The sequence below is a fragment of the Pantherophis guttatus genome, chromosome 11 (genome assembly GCF_059756535.1).
Source record: "Pantherophis guttatus breed Tessera chromosome 11, ASM5975653v1, whole genome shotgun sequence".
Taxonomy (NCBI): domain Eukaryota; kingdom Metazoa; phylum Chordata; class Lepidosauria; order Squamata; family Colubridae; genus Pantherophis; species Pantherophis guttatus.
Window position 1 is genome coordinate 20,151,240 of NC_142073.1, and position 21,961 is coordinate 20,173,200.

Here is a 21,961-nt window from a genome sequence, read left to right on the forward strand (position 1 = left end):
TATCTACCCTGTTTCCCCCCAAATAAGACATGCCCTGATAATAAGCCCAATCGGGCTTTTGAGCGCATGGCAATAAGGCCAAGCGCTTATTTCAGGGTTCAAAAAAATATAAGACAGGGTCTTATTTTTGGGGAAACACGGTACCTGTAATTTAAAACCAACAGAAGGGTTCTTTGGTATTCCCTAAGCGGAGAATTTTGGACCCTTTTCCTCCAGAGCTGAACTGCTTTCCATAATTTGAATTGGCTCTATAAACAGCTTCCTGGGAAAGGAAATTGGGGAAAAAATAGACTTATTCTTATCTTCTCTGTTTTGACGCATCTGGGAAGTTCCAGGGACCAAAAGTTTAAATATGTGAATTGATTAACAGAGTCAGATAAGCTTCTACGAAAAGCTATTGGACCAATTTTTTTTTCCCTGCAATATTTACTTTCCTCTCCTGCTTTTCTGCTGCAGCTTTCTTCCCTGCCTGCCTGCCGCCTTTGGCAACAACAGAATGAAAAATGTTATATATATGTTATATATATATATGTTACCTTATATAGACTCATAACTTATATTAATATATTTTATATATTAAACTGAAGCCTATACAGGTTAGTCCTTATTTATTTATTTATTTATTTATTTATTTATTTATTTATTTATTTATTTATTTATTTATTTATTTGTTATATTTCTATACCGCCTTTCTCCCGTAGGACTCAAGGCGGTGTACAGTCAAGAAAAATATAGACACACAAACATCATAAAATTGCTAATTAAAATTATTACTTAGTCTGGTCAATTAAATAAAACCCAGAATTAGATAACATTTTAAAAAAAAAATCATTCACATGTTCATATGTTCAGCCCCGCCTGTTGAAACATCAGGGTCTTGAGGGCACGGCGGAAAGCAATTCAAGTCCTTGAATTCTGGAATTGAATCCCGCAGGTCTTAAAGTTGCCACGTTTATGCTGGCCCTGCTATAGTATAAGATTTCCGTCTGAACTCTATTGGTGTATGGATTAACCAACTTTGTAAATTACAGCACAAACCAGGATTGTACCCTGCTTCCCACCTTGTGCTAAGCATGTTAAATGTGAGCTATTCAATAATCCATAGTAGTGTTTAATTATGGACCACCTCAAATCAGCTAGGTCTCTTAATAGTGATTCCAGAGGATCATGGGTTTTTTAAAAAAATATGTTCCTTATCTGATTTTTGGAGTGGGCGATAATTTTTTTTTTAATTTTTTATTGTGAAAGTATTATAATACAATTCCAACATTTCCAGTTCCATGGTGTTAATACATATATACATATTATTTACTTGTTATTTACATAATATTACCTCGTTACATTAATTTGAAAGGTATTACCCATAGTAATGCATAATTCTTTGTAGATATATATACATATTATTCACATGTAATGTTAAATGTGAGCTATTCAATAATCCATAGCAGTGTTTAATTATGGACCACCTCAAATCAGCTAGGTCTCTTAATAGTGATTCCAGAGGATCATGGGTTTTTTAAAAAATATTTTCCTTATCTGATTTTTGTAGTGGGCGATAAATTATTTTATTTTTTATTGTGAAAGTATTATAATACAATTCCAACATTTCCGGTTCCATGGTGTTAATACACATATACATATTATTTACTTGTTATTTACATAATATTACCTTGTTACATTAATTTGAAAGGTATTACCCATAGTAATGCATAATTCTTTGTAGATATATATACATATTATTCACATGTAATGTTAAATGTGAGCTATTCAATAATCCATAGTAGTGTTTAATTATGGACCTCCTCAAATCAGCTAGGTCTCTTAATAGTGATTCCAGAGTACATCCAGGATCATGGGTTTTTTTTAAAAATATGTTCCTTATCTGATTTTTGGAGTGGGAGATAAAATTTGATTCTCTTCATTTTCACTCTTTAAACTCTCTCCTAAAAGGTCGAAATGTTTGGCCTCAGCTACCTCACCACCCATGTGGCGTCTTCTGAGTTTTAGAGTCCTGTGTGAACCTAAACATCATGTCCCATTCCACAAATCAAGGTGATGTGATTCGCAAGGAAGCTTCACGGTGACTTCCTGAACTGAGAGGGGTTTGAATCGATGGTCAACGTGCCTTCTTCCAACTACATAGATCTGTGATTCTGTGATTTGAAAGAACAATCTGACTGTCAACCCTGAAGTGAGCCTGGCCGAGGCCATCTTGAAGGCTTCAGGGTTGCCACAAGGCAGAAGAAGGGACAGGGAGCGGGGTGGAAATAGTTAGATGTGGTTTTGTAGCCAAAACGAAAAACTTTTCCTGTGGGAACCAAGGACATTCTAACAGGTGGATGGCCATAGGAGGAGTAAAGTAACCAAGCAACCTGCCAGCATCTGGATTGGACAGCGTGACTTGGGGGAAGGGGGAAAACTTTATTTTTAATTAGGTGAAAGCCGCAGGAACTTTCAGAGTCGGCTTTCACCAATTGTGTCAATATGATGTATCCATAAAATTGTCCTTTCAGGAATCTACCTGCCTCAGAGTTCTACTTCCTATGGATCAGTGGTGGATTTCACTTACCTTTGCTACCGGTTTTCTCGCGTGCCACTTCTACGTATGCGCAGAGCATATTTGATGACGTCTGGGTGGGTGGGAGGAGCCTCCCGCCACCACTGCTACCGGTTCTCCCAAACCGGTGCGAACCGGTAGCAACCCACCGCTGCTATGGGTGCATTACTTGGAACGCTGACACTGAGTTTATCCATGTTATACATAACCAAAGAGTTTTGTCCCCGAAAGGCGCTGAAGAGCCAATCCAACTGACTCAATGAAACAGCTGCTCCTTTGTCTATCACATTTTAGAGCTAAACTTGAGACAATGCATCATTTCCTTGTTTGTCTGGAATGTGGGGAATTCAAAACTCTTTTTGTTCAGTTTAAGAAGGGAGGGGAATTAGCCAAGTAAATCAAAGGTAGTTAAGTATTTATGCCAGGGGATTTTTTTTTAAAAAAAAATGTTGTCTTGGGACTGATGAACTGAAGACCAGTACGGTTTACTGTTAACCCTGATCTCCTACCTACCAGGAACCAAATAGTGGTCTAGACCAGGGGTCTCCAATCTTTCGGACCTCAGGGACCACTAAATTCATAATTTTAAATCCCACGTTCCACTTATATGATCTGCCTAATGACCGGGTGGATGGGCATGGCAAGGTGGTCATGTGACTGGGTGGACATGGCCAGTTCGATGTCACTCATGTCGAGGGGCACCTCACTGGTCTCTACTCGCCCCTCCCCTCCCAGCCACTCCTCGCCTCCCCACCCGGGCTCCTAAGGGCCTCAACAGGAAGCAGTTGCTGGAGCTAAGCAGCCACCATGAGAAAGAGTTGGCAAAACAGCTGGCTCACTTCAAATTGGATCTGGCCGAGAAGGAGGCTCAGCAGAAGCACCTCACTGAGGACTACGGGCATAGGCTTTCCAAGCAGAGGGAAGACCTGTGGGAGTGCAAGGCCAGGTACCGGCGCCTGGAGGCTCAGCAGGCTGAGATGGTCAGCCAGTTCCAGGCCATGAAGCAGTCCCACTGGAACGAGGCCCTTCGGCTCTTTGCCACCAGCGGCTCTTCCCTCCAGCCTTTGCCCAAAGCCCCACACCAGGAGGCTGAAGCAGACCCCAAGTCTGAATTTCTTCCCTCCTCCAACCCACACAAGAAGACTCCGAAGAGGGAGATTCCCTGCAGCAACACAAATGTTCATTGCACATATCCAGCACGGGGACCATAGTTTGAGGACCCCTGATTTAGTGCAATATAAAAAATGCAAATAATTTTTCTGCGGACCACCAAAATTTTCTCGTGGACCACCAGTTGGTGACCGCTCGTCTAGACCACAAAGGAATGCAAACAGAGTCAGACCGTTCCACCCTTCCTGTTCAGAATGAGTTGCTACAATGTCTGTTCCCTCCATCTCCATACTTTCACTTTTCCTTTCCTATCACATCAATTAAGACTGAATCTGCAGGCAAGAAGCTGCACTTACAGGGCTATCTTAGTTCTGAGTACCAAAAATAATGAGTACCAAAAAAATAAAAAAAAAATTCCCATAAGGAATAATGTGGTGAGTCACAAGACAGCCGATACTGACAAGTTCTAGCTTGTGCGTTGAGTACCAAACAAACAATGAGTAACGGGACAAAATTTTCACGTCAAAATGCGTTGAGTACCAAATTCGATGAGTTTCACAGAAAGCAGTTGAAAACAACGTACCACTGTATTTGCATTGAATTAAGGTTCATTTACAGCTATCAGAGTTATGGCATACATATATAGGTAATCCTCGATTTACGACCACAATGGAGCCCAAAATTTCTTGTGGCTAATCAAAACAGTTAAGAGAGCTTTGTCTCATTTTGCAACCATTCTTGCCACAGTTGTTAAGTGAATCACTGTGGTTGTTAAGTTAGTAACATAGTCGTTAAACGAATCTGGCTTCCCCGTTGACTTTGTGAGAAGGTCGCAAAAGGGGCTCACAAGACCCCGGGACACTTCAACCGTCATAAATAGGAGTCAGTTGACTAGTTTAGTTTAGTTTAGTTTAGTTTAGTTTAGTTTAGTTTAGTTTAGTTTAGTTTAGCTTAGTTTAGTTTAGTTGCCAAACAGTCTAAATTTTGATCGTGTGGCTGTAGGAATACTGCAACAGTCGTAAGTGTGAAAAATGGTCATAAATAAGTCACTTTTTCACTGCTATTGTAACTTTGAATGGTGACTAAATAAACAGTTGTAAGTCAAGGAATACAAATCCAGGAATGGGGTATTTCGAAGTCAACCGTTTCAGAAAAATATTAGAAACCATTTTAGTTGCCTTGTGGCAAAAAGCACAGGTAGTCCTTGACTTATGGCCACAACTGGGGCCAGAATTTGTTATGAAGCAAGACAGTTGTTAAGTGAGTCACACCTACTTTTATGATGTTTTTGCCCTGGTTGTTAAGTGACTCACTGCAATTGTTAAGCAAATCACCAGATCGTAAAGCAAATCGGGCTTCTCCTGTTGGATTTTGCTGGTCAGAATTTCCCCTGGGAAGATCACAGAGAATGATCACATGACCCTAGGATGCTGCACCCATCATAAATGCTTGCCAGATGCCAAGCACCTGAGTTTTGATCATGTAACCATTGGGGATATTATGACGGTGTGGGGACTAATTATAAATCACTTTTTCCAGTGTTGTTGTAACTTCAAACAGTGGCTAAATGAATGGTTGTGAGTCAAGGATTTCCTTGGGCCACTTCCTCATTGCCAGTCCTAGGAAGGAGGCAATGGCTAACTATCTTTGACATCTTACCAAGGGATTTGGCCAGTCAAGAGATCCAAAGGCACACACAGAAAGGAGTAAGGAGGAGGGAGGAGAGAGGAGGGAGGAGGAGAAGGAGGAGATGGAGGAGGAGGTGGAAAATGTGGAGAAGGAGGAGGAGGAAGAGGAAGAGGAGGAGGAGGAGGAGGAGAAAGAGAAGGAGGAGATAATTCTCTATTGGTACAAAAGAAGGTCTTGATATGTTCAGACCCCTCATATCCTGGACATAAATTGTTTCAACTCCTACCCTCAAAACGACGCTATAGAGCACTACACACCAGAACAACTAGACACAAGAACATTTTTTTCCCGAACGCCATCCCCCTGCTAAACAAATAATTCCCTCAACACTGTTAAACTATTTACTAAGTCTGCACTACTATTAATCTTCTCATCATTCCCACCACCCATCTCCTCCCACTTATGACTTCATGACTTAATTTTGTTGCTTGTATCTTTACAATTTATATTGATATTGTTTCCTGATTGCTTATTTGTACCCTATGACCAGTGGTGGGATTCAGCCAGTTCGCACCACTTCGGGAGAACCGGTGGTTAATTTTCTGAGCAGTTTAGTGAACTGTTTGTTGGAAGAAATCATTAGGGCAGAGAACCGGTTGTTAAATTATTTGAATCCCACCACTGTCTATGACTATCATTAAGCGTTTTGCCTTATGATTCTTGATGAACGTATCTTTTCTTTTATGTACACTGAGAGCATATGCACCAAAGACAAATTCCTTGTGTGTCCAATCACACTTGGCCAATAAAAAATTCTACTCTACTCTACTCTACTCTACTCTACTCTACTCTACTCTACTCTACTCTATTCTATTCTATTCTATTCTATTCTATTCTATTCTATTCTATTCTATAAAGAAGCTCTTGATGACTTGGCTGATCCAGCTCCCAGCACAAAACTTAAAAATGTTGTTCCAACCAGAAACACAGTTGTCGCAAGGCCAACGTAACACAACAATTAAAGTATGGAACCATGACCGAAAAAGTCCAGATTCAAACCCCATTCAGCCAAGATATCTCCAGACCATTCTTGACTGGCTTGACAAACTTCATGAAGCTAACTTTTAAGCAGAGTTTGTGGAAGAAACCACAATGAGCACTACAGACCTAAAAAAGAGAGAGAGAGAGAGAGAGAGAAGTAGGAGGAAAAAACCCCCACACACATACAAAAGGAAATCATAGAATCATAGGATTGGACGGGATCTTAGAAGTTATGGCCCAACCAACTCCCTCCCCCAAGGTAGGAGTCTTCATACCATTTCAGACCAATTATCTTTCTTGAAAACCTCCAGCTATGGAGCAATTTCAGAAATAGGGGAAATCCCTAGGAGGTATTGAAATTTCAAGAAAAAAAATTGCTGTCATCCCCACATCTCTTGTGACATCTAGCAGCAGAGCGAGCTGCAAAAATACTTGAAGGTGCATGGGGGCCACACTTCAAGACACTTCAAGTAGCCCATCCCTTAGTTACTCCATTTTACCAGCATCCTCAACCGTAATTATCCATACCTAACCCACAACTGAAGTAATGAAACTATGCAGAGAAGAGCAACAAAGAGGATAAAGGATCTGAAGGCTAATCCATACAATGAACTATTTAATTCAGAATAGAACTGGAAGGGACCTTGGAGGTCTTCTAGTCCAACCCCCTGCTTAAGCAGGATACCCTATACATTCCAGACAAGTGGCTGTCCAGTCTCTTCTTAAAAACCTCCAGTGATGGAGTACTTACAACTTCTGAAGGTAAACTGTTCCACTGGTTAAATGTTCTCACTGTCAGGAAGTTTCTCCTTAATTCCAGGTTGCTTCTCTCCTTGATTAGTTTCCATCCATTGTTTCTTGTCTTGCCCTCTGGTGCTTTGGAAAATAAGCTGACCCCCTCTTCTTTGTGGCAGCCCCTCAAATACTGGAATACTGCCATCATTTATTTTATTTTTATTTATTTATTCATATTTAAATTTCTATACCGCCCTTCTCCCGAAGGACTCAGGGCGGTGTACAGCCAAGATAAAACCCACAAATATAAAAGTTAAAAGCAAATTAAAAGTATTAAATAATTTGGCCGAAACTAAAATAACATAAAACAACCCATTAAAATAACATTTAGGCCAGTCTTGCCTGCTGAAACAAAAGCGTTTGGAGGGCGTGGCGGAAGATGCGAAGGTCAGGAATCCTACGAATCTCCGGGGGCAGCTCATTCCATAGGGCAGGTGCCCCCACAGAGAAGGCTCTCCCCCTGGGGGTCGCCAGTCAACACTGTGTTTTTTTTAAAAAATTTGATTTATATGCCGCCCTTCTCCGGAGACTCAGGGCGGCATACAATGCGTTAAGCAATAGCCTTCATACGTTTGTATATTTTTTACAAAGTCAGCTTATTGCCCCCACAAACTGGGTCCTCAATTTACCTACCTTAGAAAGGATGGAAGGCTAAGTCAACCTTGAGCCTGGCGAGATTTGAACTTACTTTAATTGCAGACAGTTGGTGTTAAATTGCAGTGCCTTGTCTGCAGAGCTATCCAGGCTCCAGGTTCGACTGTCATGTCACCCTGAGTCCTTCTAACGAGATATATCCAGCCTATTGAAGGGGAACATGATAGCAGCTTCTAGAACTTCTAGTACTTGAGGGGCTGTCACAGAGAATAGTGGGGTTGACTTATAGTATTCTCCAAAACACCAGAGGGGAAAATGAGAATGGGCAGAACCTTGTCAACGAAAGATCCAACCTAGTTGGAGGGGGGGGGAATTCTGACAGTGAGAACAAGTAATCAATGGAACAGTTTGCTTTCTGGAGTTGTGGGTGCTCCCTCACTCAAAAATAGACTGGACAACCATATCTAGTTTAATGAAAAGAAGGACTAGGGGAGACATGACAGCAGTATTCCAATATCTCAGGAGCTGTCACAAAGAAGAGAGAGGGTCAAGCTATTCTCCAAAGCACCTGAAGGCAGGACAAGAAGCAACGGATAGAAACTACTCAAGGAGAGAAGCAACTCTCTAGAACTAAGGAGAAATTTCCTGACAGTGGGAACAATTAATCAGTGGAACAAACTTGCCTCCAGAAGTTGTGAATGCTCCAACACTTTAAGAAGATGTTGGATAACCATTTGTCTGAAGTGGTGGTAGGGTTTCCTGCCTATAAGCAGGGGGTTGGACTAGAAGTCCCTTCCAACTCTGTTATTCTATTCTAATTTATTTATTTATTTATTTATTTATTTATTTATTTATTTATTTATTTATTTATTATATTTCTATACCGCCTTTCTCCCGTAGGACTCAAGGCGGTGTACAGTCAAGAAAAATTAGATGGCGTAAGGCTCTATTTTACCGTAATTAGGTGGGGTAAGGCTCTTGCCTTGAACAGAGGGATGAAGACCTCCAAGATCCCTTCCAGCCCTATGATTCCATGTTCTATGAAGCTTGCATTGTGACAGACACAATAACCACTGCATCCCTTGATCTCTCTCCCCTTAGCCACCTGTGTTCCCAGCAAATCAGATTGGCAAAGGCTGTCCTGATGCCCACTAAACATCTCATCTCCATGTACTTTCTGTCTCTCTCTGCAGGACATGATAACAATAATAATAATAAAAAAAGATGGTGGCTGTAACCCTTCATTTTTTATTTTTATGTGCATTGCCTTGGGACACACAAATAATGACCCTTGCATTGCATCTCCATAGCCAATGTCTTCAACTTGTTTTACTCTACTCCTTGGTCATGCCTGACATTTCCTCTATTGCTTTCCTTATGTTAAATGGCAGATTTTAAATCCCCGAAGGCAGAGCTACTCAGTGATGGTTAGACCTAGCAATCATCAACATCTTTATCCTGGTCATTTTTTTTCCCAATTTTTTTTTATTTTTATTACTTTTATAAATATCTCAAATCAATGTGTGATTTGAACAGTGTGGCATCTGGGAGTCGTACATTCTAATGCAAATAAAACTAATAAAATTAATCATAATTATTATATTCTATCAGCTTATGTATTATTATTATTATTATTATTATTATTATTATTATTATTATTATTATTATTATTATTATTATTATTATTATTATTATTATTATTATTAATAATAATAATAATAATAATAATAATAATAATAATAATAATAATAATAATAATAATAATACACATTTATATTATGTTACAGTCTATCATTGTTCAATCATTCCACAGTTTCTCTTGTGGCTTTCATTTTGTTATATAAAAATGTGTATAGTAAAATTCCCCCTTCTCTTTAATTCTATCACTTATTCTAGCTTTTAATCATGTCACCATTTATTAAATGGTCATTATCCTTGAAGGCATGACAAAACCACAGCCTTATTATGCATCCAGAGGTGGGTTTCAGCAGGTTCTGACCAGTTCTGGAGAAGCGGTAGCGGAAATTTTGAGTAGTTCAGAGAACCGGTAGTAAAAATTCTGACTGGCCCCACCCCCATCTATTCTCTGCCTCCCAAGTCCCAGCTGATCAGGAGGAAATGGGGATTTTGCAGTAACCTTCACCTGGATTGGGGAGGGAATGGAGATTTTACATTATCCTTCCCCTGCAACGCCCACCAAGCCACGCCCACCAAGCCATGCCATGCCCACCAAGCCACACGCACAGAACCGGTAGTAAAAAAAATTGAAACCCACCACTGCATGCATCAATCAACGAGTCACCGAACAAGCACTAGGAAACTCAACAAATAAGTGAAACCAAAAGCCGAATCAAAACCAGCTAACAGCAAATACCTTTCCTACCTCAAACAACAACCAGAATCTTGTGGAACCTCTAAAACCAGGAAATCCTCCCATCTGTGACCTCAAACCCCATCATTCCTGACCAAAGGTGATTTAAAATATCCAAACCATCTTCTAACAAGTCATGAATTGGGAGCTTTTCTCGAAAGGAAAGGAAATGTATTTGTTGACAATTGTAAAAACCGTTCCTGATTTCCTTTTGTGCAAAAAACTGACAGTTTATATTACTAATCTCAAGACAATTATTCTCTGACATCACAGAGTAAACATGCCTACCACCCCATTCTATAGGACTTACTTTTACTTGTAAAACCAATTTGTGAATGGCCACACAATGGTTTCTAAAAAACAGTTTGGGATGAACCATTTGCATCATTATCATTATCATTATCATCATCATCATCATCATCATTATCATCATCATCATCATCATCATCATCATCATCATCATTATTATTATTATTATTATTATTATTATTATTATTATTATTTTGCAAAAAACGAAAGGATTGAAAAGATTACATTCCATTTCAAATGTAACTGTAAAGAAGAATTAGCAAAAAAAAAAAAAATCCTTTAAAGGAATAAAAGGGAAACTTTCAAAGAACCTTTTTAATCACCTGATTTCCCCCCCTTTCAACTTAAAAAAAAAAAAGAATCCATGAAAAATCATACAGCAATACATGTCAGGGTAATAGCCATAAAAGGGACTGGACCATTACACAAAACACTTTGAAATGACGTGGCACAGACACCTTGAAGAGAAAAAAGAAGGAGAGAGAAAGAAAGAAAGAAAGAAAGAAAGAAAGAAAGAAAGAAAGAAAGAAAGAAAGAAAGAAAGAAAGAATATTTTTTTTCCCCGGATACGGCAAGAATAACTTTCCATATCTCATTCTCAACTGATCAACCCAAGAAGCTTTCCAACTGCACGTCATTCTTTCTGCTCGTCGTTTAAGTGTTTCTTTGCCTTATCAGAGTTTGCAAAATATTTACTTTTCTAAGCAATAAAACAAACATACATTTTGCCACTTGCAATAGTCGGACGGCTGCTTATAAAACAAGGCAGACCAAACCACTCTTTGAATTGCGGAATGCAGAAGAAACTCTCTGCAGGAAAAATCTGGACTTACCTCCAAGAATCCAAGCAGAGGAGTGGTCTTAACCAAAGTTTGTGGACCAAATTTCTAGCAGCCGGATCAGCAAAACAGTCTCAAGCTCAGATGGCAATGAGTCAGTTGCACTGTAAAACTCCTCCTCCGTGTTCAGCTGACCGAGGCCCAAAATTCCCCGAGGCAGTCAAAGTTCTCATTGTAACTCTTTCATGCCTAATATGAGTTGCAGCTCATTTTCCACCAACGTTGTAAAAGTCTCCAGAACATCAATGATGGAAAAATCCAGCAACATCACTACTTAGCTCTTACTAGTTTCAGTAATTTCTGAAAACTTGGAGTGAGTTTATGATGTCCCGAACATCTATAATTGTTCCCAAAACTGGATAAAATCTAATCTAATCTAATCTAATCTAATCTAATCTAATCTAATCTAATCTAATCTAATCTAATCTAATCTAATCTAATCTAATCTATTCTATTCTATTCTATTCTATTCTAATCTAATCTAATCTAATCTAATCTAATCTAATCTGAATAGAGCTGGTAGGGACCTTGGAGGTCTTCTAGTCCAGGGGTCAGCAACCTGCGGCTCCAAGCCGCATGTGGCTCTTTGGGCCCTCTGCTGTGGCTCCCTGTCACCAGTGGCCGGCCCCACCCCTCTCCCTCCCCTCCTAACCTGGCCTGAGAAGGTAAGGGCGATGGGGTGGGATAGAGAAGCGGCAGGGCAGAGACAGGGAGATACAGAGAGAGGAGGAGAGAGAGATACAGAGAGAGAGGGAGGGAGGGAGGGGAGGGAGAGTGATGTCAAAAGGATTTTGTGGGTCCTGGTGTTTTTTAACACCAGGTCCTGGTTCTCTGCCCTAATGACCAGCTGGATAGGCGTGGCTAGGGGGGTGTCATGTGACTGGTGGAAGTGAGTGACATTGAGTTGACCACGCCCACCCAGGTTTTGTGACTCCCGGTGTCTTCCTTTCTGTGGGAAACGGGTCCAAATGGTTCTTTGAGTATTTAAGATTGCAGACCCCTGTTCTAGTCCAATATTGTGCTCGAGCGGGAGACCCTATACCAGTGATGCTAACCTTTTCTGACCGAGTGCCCAAAGTATGCGTGCGCACCCAAACCTCCCAAATACAATGTGCATGCAGCCCCTGTGCATGTGCCCCACCCCTGTGCATGCGTGCATACCCCCGCCCGTGCCCCACCCCCGCCGTCCCCCACCCCTCACCCATGCCCTATGCCCCCACCTCCTCATCTGTGCCCCATGCATGCACATGCAGCCCTCCCACACATGCCCCACCCACCGCACATGTGAGTGCAGCCCCCCGCACGTGACCCACCCCCCACGCATGCGCAGCGGAGATTCAAAGACGAGGTGGTTGGTGGGAGGCGCGCGCACATGCGCGGCAGAGCTGAACTGGGGCAACAGCTCGTGTGCCATCAGAGAGGGCGCTGCGTACCATCTCTGGCACCCGTGCTATAGGTTCGCCATCATGGCCCTATACCAATCCAGACAAGTGACTATCCAGTCTTTTCTTAAAAACCTCCAGGGATGAAGCACCCACAACTTCTGAAGGCAACTTCTGTTCCACTGGTTAATTGTTCTTTTAGGAAGTTTCTCCTTAGTTCCAGGTTGCTTCTCTCCTTGATTAGTTTCCATCCATTGTTTCTTGTCTGGCCTTCAGGTGCTTTGGAAAATAAGTTGACCCTCACTTCTTTGTGGCAGCCCCCCAAATACTGAAATACTCATCATGTCACCCCCAAGTCCTTCTTTTTCTCTAGACTAGCCATATCCAATTCCTGCAACCGTTCTTCGTATGTTTTAGTCTCCAGGCCTTTAATCATTTTAGCAGCTGTTCAATCTTTTGATATCAATCTTTTGATATCTTTTGACATCAAGATGATAAAGTGTTTCTCTCATGCAGTGACCAAAGCAAAAGGACACAGCCTTCATCTTTTCCAGCAGAAGAATGTCACAAATTGTTGCTTTAGTGTATTGTTTATGCACAACAAATTGTGCATTTCTTGCAGATGGAATTTAATATTTACATGGTGGTAATGCATTTGAGGGACCCGGTGGCTCAGTGGCTAAGATGCTGAGCTTGTAGATGAAAAGTCGGCAGTTCAGTGGTTCGAATCCCTAGTGCCGCATAATGGGATGAGCTCCCGTTACTTGTCCCAGCTTTTGCCAACCTAGCAGTTCGAAAGCACGTAAAAAATGCAAGTAGAAAAATAGGGACCACCTTTGGTGGGAAGGTAACAGCGTTCTGTGCACCTTTGGCATTTAGTCATGCTGGCCACATGACCACGGAGACGTCTTCGGACAGCGCTGGCTCTTCGGCTTTGGAACGGAGATGAGCACCGCCCCCTAGAGTCGGGAACTACTATCACATATGTGCAAGGGGAACCCTTACCTTGACTTTTTTTTGACTTTGACTTTTTTTACATGGGATGTTAGATTGTTGAGTTGAATAATTTAGGGATCAGTGTGTTCTAGAGAACAGATGTTTGTTTTAGTGTGTTAGGTGAAGTAGATCATCACCTTGAAAGAAGCAGACAATCATTTTGAAGCATGTATACATACACATGCTATTTACACACAATAATTGTGTTTTGCTTATCTGGTTTTACCATTAGTATATTAACTTAGTTGTGGAACTGACTCATTCTCTGAGTTTCTGGGAATGGCAAACTAGCTCAACCATGTTCACACAATACACTGAACCAGGGGTGAAATCCAGCAGGTTCTGACAGGTTCTGGAAAACCGATAGCATAAATTTTGAGTAGTTCGAAGAACTGGCAAATATCACCTCTGGCTGGTCCCAGAGTGGGGAGGGAATGGGGATTGACTCAGCCTTCTATCCTTCTGAGGTAGGTAAAATGAGGACCCGGATTGTGGGGGCAATAACCTGACTTTATATAAAAAAGAACACCACTTGGGGGGGCGAAACGCATTGTAAGCCGCCCTGAGTCTCCGGAGAAGGATGGCATATAAATCGAACCAATAAATCGAACCAATAAATAAATTTTGCAATATCCTTCCCCTGGAGTGGGGAGGGAATGGAGATTTTGCAGTATCCTTCCCCCAGGAGTGGGGAGGGAATGGGGATTTTGCAGTATCCTTCCCCTGCCATGCTCACTAATCCACGCCCACCAAGCCACGCCCACAGAACCGGTAGTAAAAAAAAAAATGGATTTCACTATTGTACTGAACCACTCAAAAACTAATCCAGATTGGCATATTTGACAAGTGCTCTTCAAGACACTTAAGAGGGATGGGCAAACCCAGCCTTTGTATGCTTTTGGAGAGCCTCTTGAAGTCCATATGAAAATGGGAATCTGAGGAAAGATTATTTATTTATTTATTTATTTATTGGTTCGATTTATATGCTGCCCTTCTCCGGAGACTCAGGGCGGTTTACAATGTATTAAGTAATAGCCTTCATACTTTTGTATATACTGTACCTGCTTAGTAGGGCTTTTGGGGGCCCTAAGTGGTGTTAAAGTCAGCTTATTGCCCCCACAATCCGGGTCCTCATTTTACCTACCTCGGAAGGATGGAAGGCTGAGTCAATCTTGAGCCTGGTGAGATTTGAACTTGCAGTAATTGCAGGCAGCTGGCAGCTAAGTGCTACTTAACAGCACCTTAGTTCTCTGTGCCACCAAGGCTCCTTAATATTCTGTTCAGAACAAGTTAAGGACAATAATACTGTAAATGCTTTTCTAATTGCATTTCTTGCTAACCTCATGAGTGAGTGGGAAACCCAACCATTGTTCATTTTCCTTGGGTACACACAGCATGTGCATCCTTGGATAGAAAGTTTAGCCAGCTTTAAAGTTGCTTAAATGGCAGTTTGCCAGCTACTTAAGACCAACTTGTAATGTCCTGTGCTAATGACTCAGGTTATTTTGGAAGGTAGAATATAGCACAAATATGCTAAATCTATGTCCAAAAATAACCCAATTAGAGGAAGTGTGTTGAGTGAAGCAAGAGGGAATCTCCTCAACAACTTTTCATGCTTCTCAACAACTCATCCTCCACCCTCCTGACCTCATACACTATTTTTGGACATGGGTTGAGATCTACCACAGAAGTGTGCTAGATGCATATTAAAAGATTGTATAATAATAGGGTGGGAAGAAACCTTGGAAGTCTTCTAAGTCCAACACCCTGGAGACCTTATACCATTCCAGAAAAATGGCTGTCCAATCTCTTCTTGAAAACCTCCAGTGGTGGAGTACCCATAATTTCCAGTGGCCAGCCGTTCCACTGGTTAGTAGTTCTCACTGACAGGAAATAGCTCTAGGTTGGATCTCTCTTTAATGAACTTCCATCCATTACTTCTTGTTCTACCTTTAGGTGCTTTGGAGAATAAATTGACAAAGAAAATAATCTGGGCTGCATCCAGTTTTGGTCACCACACTATAAAAAAGATGTTGAGACTCTAGAAAAAGTGCAGAGGAGAGGAATCAGGATGATTAGGGGACTGGAGACTACATGTGAAGAACGGTTGCAGGAATTGGGCATGGCTAGTCTAGTGAAAAGAAGGACCAGAGGACACATCATAGCAGTGTTCCAATATTTGAGGGGCTGCCACAGAGATAAGGGGGTCAAGATGTTTTGCAAAACACCTGAAAACCAGACAAGGAATAATAGATGGAAACTGACCAAGGAGAGATTCAACCTAGAAATGAGGAATAACTTTCTGACAGTGAGAACAATCAACCCATGGAACAGAAGTTGCCTTTGGAAGTTGTGGGAGCTTCATCACTTGAGACTTTCAAGAAAATATTGGATTGCCATTTGTCAGAAATGGTATAGGGTCTCCTGGTTGAGCAGGGGGTTGGACTAGATGACCTATAAGGTCCCTTCCAACTCTGTTAATCTGTCTGGGCTGCTGGTCATTATCACCAGGCAGAGGTTGTGATGAGCATTGGAAGGCATTCCTTCCTTCAGTACATCACTCACTGTCCCTTGGCTGTGCCTGCGACCTGTCACTTGAATGGAAAGGGGAAGAAACAGGCAGAATTCTTATCAATTTCCTTCTAATCTCTTCCAAATCGATAACCCGGAGTTAGTAGTGATGGTGGGAAGTGGGCATAGTCGAAGTCTTTGGTTGAAAGCGTTATAAAATGGCACTTTTGTTGAAGGTGGTGCAACATGGCGCTCTAAACCATGATTTGCAAACTACAGTATCTGGGATCACATCAGGGGTGGGTTCTAAATTTTTTTACTACCGGTTCTGTGGGTATGGCTTATTTTGTGGGCATGGCTTGATGGTCATGTGACAATTCTTTAGGATTTAGCAGAGGTACTGGTCTACCAGACTTTTAACTGCTTGCAGAACTGTACCGGTCTACTCATTTGTTTTTGGAGGCACCGGTCTACCCATTTATTTTTGCAGGCATCGGTCTACTCATTTGTTTTTGGAGGCACCGGTCTACCACCATACTGCCTTTTAACACTGATCAGCTGTAGGGCGGCCCTTTGAAGCCCCACGGCAAGAGTTTAAACAGTTTTTTTTCCTTCTAGCTGATCAGCTGGGACTCAGGAGGCAGCAATAGATTGGAGATGGGGCCAAATAAAAAGTAAGAATAACACGGGGGGGCGGGGGGCAGAACCTGTTCAATGACATCATATCCTCACTGCTACCGGCTCGGTGGAACCGGGCCGAACCGGGAGGAACTCACCACTGGATCACATTTGCACTGAGGGCAACCAAGTGTACCAAATGTGGGTCATCTTATGTCCCAAAATTGCTCCACATATGCTCGGTTAATGCTGCCCTATCCCAATCCTTCAAAGTTGAGATATTCTGTGTGTGAGCAATGCAGACTGAGTAAGTACAATAACTGAGTCAGAGTATCAGATGGAAAAACACGGCTGATAAAAGGCATGTTGGTTACCCACATACCACAACCATTACAATATCCAGAAAGCAAGGCCTAGAATAGCGAACAACTGGGACGCCAGTCTAGTTAATCAGGTTGGACATGTTTTCTTTGGCAGCATCCAACCGAGACATCAAACTATCCAGCTTCATTCTTTCTTGCTTTCTGCCACAACTCCAAGAAGATCAGCACCTTAACCCTTAAGTCAACAAGGGAAACTGTTTGCACTTGGGAAAAATGTAGCAGTTAAGGCATCAAACTGGGAGACTGGGAGTTTCAGTTCTGCCTTAGGCTTGAAACCAGCTAGGTGATGTTATACTGGATGTTTCAGTGGAGCTAACTAACCGCACCACACACCGCTTCGACCGAAATGGCAACTCCGGTAAAAGAAGAGGTGGAGGACTTCGTATTTACACACATAACGACGGGTGTACTAACAGTCGAGTTACTTATACACACTGTTCCCCAGATGTGGAATTTTTAACTGTCATTTGTCAGCCATTTTATTTATCTAGAGAGATTTCTGTTATAGTTATCCTCACTGTCTATATTCCACCTGAGGCAAATGTTAGCACAGCGCTCTCTAAGTGACATGATGCCATCGAGAGGCAGCAGCAAACTTATCGTGAGGGCACTTTTGTCGTGGCTGGGGATTTTAACCAAGCCTGTCTACAGCCTGTTCTCCCTATGTTTGTGCAGTATGTGCAGTGTATCACCAGAGGTAAGAACATTCTAGAGCAGCTGGCTGAGGAATTCTGAGAGTTGAAGTCCACAAGTCATAAAGTTGCCAAGGTTGGAGACCCCTGCTCTAGACCATATGTATTGAAACTTAAGACGGGCATATAGAGCAATCCCTCTGGGTACATCTGACCACCTCTGTCTGCTACTGTGCCCCCCCTCTCTTCTCTACCTTAGGAAAAGGATATGGCCAGTCAGGAAAACTGTCAAAATCTGGCTGGAGGGAGCACTCTGCCAGCTGCAGGACTGCTTTGAGACTACGGAGTGGAGTATATTTGAACATTTGGAGTTGCAAATGTTCAAATATACTCTCCACTCCTCCACTCACAACAAAATACCTTATGCCGCCAGACTTGAAATTTTGGGCTTAGACAACTAAGAACTTCGCCGTCTTCGGTCTGACCTATAAAATCATCTGCTACAATATCCTACCAGCCAACAACGAATACTTCAGCTTCAACCAAAACAATACAAGAGCACACAATAGATACAAACTCATGGTAAACCGATCCAAACTAGACTGCAGAAAATACGACTTCAGTAACAGAATGGTCAATGCCTGGAGTGCACTACCTGACACTGTGGTTTCTTCCCCAAATCCCCAAAACTTTAACCTTAGACTGCCTACTGTAGACCTCACCCCATTCCTAAGAGGTCTGTAAGGGGCATGCATAAGCGCACCGGCGTGCCTACCGTCCCTGTCCTAATGTTTTCTTTTATTCATATCCTTTTTGTGTATTTATAATTATGTTTGCGCTTGTATCTGTCATAAAATACATGCTTGACGAAATAAAGTAAATAAGAAAAATAAAGAATTCACTGACGCTGTACTCTCATACATTAAAACATGCACAGACAATGTAATAGTGAATAAGCGCATCGGAGTTTACAATAATCGTAAACCCTGGATGTCAGCAAAGGTACAATCACTTCCGAGAGCTCGAAACTTCACCTTTAAGGCAGAAAATGAAGAGAAATACAACGAGGCCAGGGCAAACTTGAGGAAAGGCATTAAGGTGGCTAAACAGAAATACAAACAAAAGGTAGAGAAGCATCTGGAAGATAATAACTCAAGACAGGTGTGGCAGGGGTTCATCTATTTTTCACCCTTACAACTGTTGCAGCATCCCGCTGATCAGGTGATCAAAATTCAGATGCTTGGCAACTGGCACGTACTTATGACGGTTGCAAAATAGGGCAAATCACTCTTGCTTCTCTGAACTAACTTCCTTTTGAAGCTTTGCCACAAATGCAACACAGAAACCATTCTTATGTACCAATTCTATTGCTTGCTAAATGTTTGTAGCTGCAGTTTAAATGCTCAAGAGTTCCACGTTAAAACACTGATTGATCTTATAAAACTGCTTATATTCGTCCACCTCAACTAGAGATAATCCGCTCAAGTTGGGCAACCATATACCATATACCTTTTCCAGATAAATAAACACTGATGGTGTAACCTAGTTTGGTAATGAAACAAGAACAGAACAAAACTCAGCGAGCACTGAGGAGCCCACATAAACATATTTTCCTCCTCCTCTCTTCTCTACCTCCTTTCTGTTACTTCTCATCTTCAGCTCCACCAGAATCTTGTGACTGGCCAAGCATGGTCAATGGGGTGGTTGATTCGGGTTTTCCCCAATTTTATTATTCTGATTTCTCCTCCCTTCCTCTTCCTCATTGTCAAGTTTTTGGCAACACTGCTCATATAATGGACTGGAAAATCCCACGTCATCTGGAAAAAAAGTTTTGCACGAGAACAATGAGTTTGTTATTCCTCTGCAGATCGTAAAAACAGCCTTCTGGATTTGCTGGACACAATTTGCAGTCCTGACTTTCACTTTTGTATTTCATGGATTGTCACACAGGGCTGATGATTTTTCATGGCCAGAGTAAAAATTGGTTCTCACTGTTAATTAAGTCTAATTATTCAGTCATGGGCTGAATAGTTCACAGATGCAAATTATTTCCTCTTTGCAGAAATTTAACACGTCTCTTTTTCCAAAAGTACCATATTAGAATAGAATAACAGAGTTGGAAGGGACCTTGGAGGTCTTCTAGTCCAACCCCCTGCCCAGGCAGGAAACTCTACACCACTTCAGACAAATGGTTATCCAACATCTTCTTAACAATTTCCAGAGTTGGAGCATGTACAACTTCTGGAGGCAAGTTGTTCCACTTATTAATTGTTCTAACTGTCAGGAAATTTCTCCTTAGTTCTTAGTTGCTTCTCTCCTTGATTTAGTTTCCACCCATTGCTTCTTGTTCTACCCTCAGGTGCTTTGGAGAATAGCTTGATTCCCTCTTCTTCATGGCAGCCCCTGAGATATTGGAACACTGCTATCATGTTTCCCCTAGTCCTTCTTTTCATTAAACTAGACATACCCAGTTCCTGTAACCGTTCTTCATATGTTTTAGCCTCCAGTCCCCTCATCATCTTTGTTGCTCTTCTCTGCACTCTTTCTAGAGTCTCCACATCTTTTTTACATCATGGCGACCAAATCTGAATGCAATATTTCAACTGTGGCCTTACCAAGGCATTTTAAAGTGGTATTAACACTATTAGATCGACCTTCAGGTGCCTTCTTTAAACACTACCCTTACAGTTAGTCCTTGAGTTAGAACCTGAACAGAACCTGCCCATTGGGGCTATAAATTGTAAAAATGGGTTGGTGACATGACCTGTTATTTGTTGTTTTTTGCAGTGGTTGTTAAGTGAAGACCACAGTTATACAGTACACTGGGGTCCCCAATCCCCAGGTCATGGCTCAATTCTGGGTCATGATCTATTCAGAACCGGGCCGTGTGAGAGGCAGGTCGATGGATACACACGTACAACTCCACTTGCACAAGCAGCACCCCCAAAGGATTATCGTTTCTCTTGTGTGAGTGGAGCTGCGCACTCATGCATGCACCCCAAAAATTTATTAATTTATTATATATTTTATATATATTATACTGTAGGAAGTTAGCACCCACCCCTTTCCTAGAAGAATGAAATATTTTAGGAAATATTAAAAAGGCAGAATATGATGTTTCCCTGGATGAGAAATGGAGAAGCATGTTTTAAAGACGAAGCAGCTCTCACCTTCTTGCTCTCCCCCCACACTTTGTCAATGGACCAGAGGCAGAAACCCAGTTCCCTCCCACCTTTGTCAATGGACCATCATCTGCAACACAATAGGACCCATCTAGCAACAGAAACTCACCACATGGCACCTGGGAAGATTACATCAGCCAGCAAGGCTAGCTAAGAGCCCCATCCCCTGGGAGTCTGACAACCAATCAGGATACTCTTTCGGGGCCCCAGTAAATTCAAAGCCAGAGAAAGCATAAAACCTGGGGACTCGCTGTATCTCATCCCTTTTCTGTTCAGGAACTCAAACCCTTTGATCCTGTCCACCATTAAACCATCTTTCCAAGCAGCCTCCATGTTTCCAGTGTCTTTTTCTGCACTTGGAGCTGAACCCAGAAGGATAATTCTTCTTACAATATATATTATGCATTTTATTATATACGTATTTCTTTTATTAGTTGTATTGTTTTTTTATATGAGGTTTTTATATTCTTGTAAGCTGCCTTGAGTCGCCATGTGAATAGGGGGCAATATAAATTCCCTAAATTAATTAATTAATTGACTAAATGAATACTTGTAAATTGAGGATTACCTGTAGTATGGATCTCTCTAACCTGATCATCCTTTGATCATCTTTTGGTGGTAAAGAAAGAGAGAATATTGAATGCTGGAATATTGAATGCTGTGTAAAGCACAACCTGAAAACTAAAATATTACTCTGGTGATTAGCGGGGTCTGTAAAGATAGATTTAACAGATTAACAGAGTTGGAAGGGACCTTATAGATCATCTAGTCCAACCCCCCCTCAAGCAGGAGACCCTACACCAGTTCTGACAAATGGCAGTCCGATCTTTTCTTGAAAATCTCAAGTGATGAAGCTCCCACAACTTCCAAAGGCACAAGATAAAACACATTATATTGCATACATTTAAAAGATTAATCTTAGTATCCTGCCCATCATAGTTTTTTGCTTTAACCACATTAAAAATGGCAATTGAATGGCAAAGAACGGAGGGGATTTCAAATTCAGAATAAA

General features: G+C 41.5%; 1 protein-coding gene across 3 annotated transcripts in view; it reads right to left on the minus strand.

Annotated features, from left to right (window-relative positions):
- The window catches only part of LOC117670372 (receptor-interacting serine/threonine-protein kinase 2-like), a 49,499-nt gene extending 38,146 nt beyond the window's left edge, over positions 1-11,353 (minus strand). For 2 of the 3 annotated variants that reach the window (XM_060681560.2, XM_034425450.3), the window contains exon 1: positions 11,240-11,346. The gene's annotated coding sequence lies outside the window, so the exon portion shown is untranslated. Of the gene's footprint in view, positions 1-11,239 lie in introns of all 3 variants that reach the window. The other variant, XM_034425449.3, reaches the window with a different exon arrangement.
- Positions 11,354-21,961: the final 10,608 nt, after the last annotated feature.